The sequence below is a fragment of the Chrysochloris asiatica genome, unplaced genomic scaffold, assembly GCF_000296735.1.
Source record: "Chrysochloris asiatica unplaced genomic scaffold, ChrAsi1.0 scaffold00317, whole genome shotgun sequence".
Lineage (NCBI taxonomy): Eukaryota > Metazoa > Chordata > Mammalia > Afrosoricida > Chrysochloridae > Chrysochloris > Chrysochloris asiatica.
Genome location: NW_006408835.1, coordinates 558,570 through 561,415, shown reverse-complemented (window position 1 = coordinate 561,415; position 2,846 = coordinate 558,570).

The following is a 2,846-nucleotide window of genomic DNA, read 5'->3' as shown; positions in this document are numbered from 1 at the left end:
TTATAGAGACCCTGTATAGCGTTTTCAGAGGCTGCAAATCTTTATGGGAGCAGAAAGTTTCAACATTTTCCCATGGAATGGCTGGTAGTTTTGAACTGCTGACCTGGACAAACTGGCATCAGGATAGTTAATCTTGCCTTCTTTTCAGAATTGTTGGGGTATGGTGACCACTTGTAATTTAGTGTGAATTGTAGCTTCCTTTTGTATGTAGCAGGAGACTAATCTTATCAAGAAGTAACAAAGTATTCTTTTACAGCACTTTGAATCAAGGTTCTTAAGAAAACAACAATAACAACATAGACCAAGAAATAACCTCATGAAGTTAATGCTCTGGCTTCCTGTAGATTATAGCAATACAGAGAGCACCCACTTTCTAACAACAAGCAAAAGGTTAAATGACTTTTTGTGAACAGCCAGCTATGATGCATGCTTCCTCAGGCCAGCATGACCTACAGGTAAATCATTCTAAAAGGGAAGAATGAGTCATTTCAATAACTCAGTTAAGTAAGGTCCAGATGGAACCAAATTGCTTTCTTTTAGACCCCCAATTCATCAGTGTTCATTAGGAAGTTAGGTAAAAAATACATTGGAGTGCTTTTCATAGCCTCTCATTAATTGCCAGTCTTCTTGTCACTATATTCTTTGATACAGGATTTTCTCAATGCTCTAATATTATGTACCACCCATTTTCCTTTTATTATTTATTTTATTGTGAGGTCAGTTTTGGTTTTTCTTCTCAAACAACTAGATTAAAGAGAGGGATGACAAGCTCTTGTTGCAACAATACCACATACACACATATACACACATTTAAAAAAAATTGGCTTAGAAATATTCTGAATTTCATTTTTATTTTAATTTCACCAATCTTTATATAATTTTTATAGGAATTAAACTTTAATATCAATGACAGTGAAAGTGAAGAAAATTATGATAATTAATACATCTCCTGAACCTATTAGTCATCAGATTTCTGGGTAAAGGAAATACTGTCTTGTTTAGTGCATCCTCACAGCCATTTTGTGAGGTGGATTCATTTTACATCAGAGGAACATGAGTCTCAGAAAAGGCCAAAAACATGTGCATCCAAAACAAAACAAATCCACTGCCATCGAGCCAACTTCAACTAAGAGTAGCCCTATAGGATAGTAGGAGTCCTGGTGTAGCTGTGGGTTAACACTCTGGACTGTAAAGTTGGTTTGATCCACAAAGTCGGTGGTTCAAGCTCACCAGCCATTCATTGGAAACCCTATACAGGGTTGCTATGGGTCCAAACCGACTTGATGGCACTTAACAACAACAACCATAAGATAGTAGGGTACAGTAGAATCACCCATGGGTTTCCAATGCTGTAAATCTATAGGGAAGCAGACTGTCACAGCTTTCTCCTATGGAGTAGTCTAGCACTTTAACCACTGTGTCACCAGGACTCCTCAAATTCATACAGAATCTGGTATTAACGATCTAGATTCCAAAGTTTAATCTCTATGAATTGTATCACACTCTTCCCTTAAGTTTTCCGTTTTATGTATGTATTTATACATGTATTTATTTACTTGTCTGTTTATTTATCTATTCTTTAAATAGGAAGCCCTAGGTGGAGCAAATCATTAAATAATATACAACAAGTTGACATCTCAAATCCATCCTTAGATGTTTTAGAAGACAGACTTGATGATCTGCTTCTGAAAATCACAACCTGGAAGCCCTGTGGCTTTGTACTGCTCTGTACACATGGAATTGTTGTGAACTGGAATCAGCTGAACAGCAACTCACATCAGCAACAATCTTTAGAATATTTCCCTACTGCACTCCATACATTTTAGATCTCACAAAGCAACACTCTCAAAACTGGACCTTGAGCTCCAGTCTTAGAGTTAGGTTTTCAGTCCGTGGTATTATTTCTGGCAATAACACAATTTAAAAAGCAAGATTCAGATTAAGATGGAAAGAGAGCTGAACAAAACAAAACAAGCAATACAGAGCTCTCAGAAACAACTGCAAAGCCATGGGGCCATTGCATCCCTACATAGCATCTGCCACAGAAGAGATTCTCATAATTGTTGATAAAAATATGAAAATATTTTTTTCCAGAAAATTTCATTAAAAAACAATATTTAGTGATAGTGAGAAAATATTGTTTCCAGGGATAAACTAAATACATTTTCAAAGATAAAATTTTACAGATTAATTACACAAAAATGAAGTTCAATTGCATGTCAGTTCTTCAAATCCAAGAAGAAAATGGGCATTGCATTTTCAGTAGTTTGTTGTTGTTGTTAAGTGCCGTTGAGTCGAATCCGACCTATAGAGACTCTGTATAGGGTTTCCGAGGAGTAGCTGGTGAGCTTGAACCAACGACCTTGCAATTCAAACATCTTCACAGTCTGGTGCATTAACCCACAGTGCCACACCAGGACTCCTTTCAGTAGTTTAGAGGAGAAATAATTACACACAACTCCTAGTGTGTAGGCACTTAACAACAACAACAATATGATTAAATCAATGAAAGCATTTTAATTTTTTGTTTTAATATTGTCATAGCTTGCAAGATGAAATCTACTTAACATCTTCCAAGTCGTCTAACTCTTTTTACTGTTGTTTGCTTTTTGTATTGTTTTTAATATATAATCTCCGATCAATAAGGACCTGTAGTAGCTCAATGGTTTAGCACACAACAACCTTGGAAATCCTATGGAACAATTCTGCATTACCCTGTAAGGTTACTATAAGTTACTTTTGACTTACTAAGAATGGGTTGTTGTTTTTTGTTTGTTATATTAAATGCACAGATTTTTCAATATATCACATTTTTGGAAGTATATTTGGAAAAATGAAAAGTATAA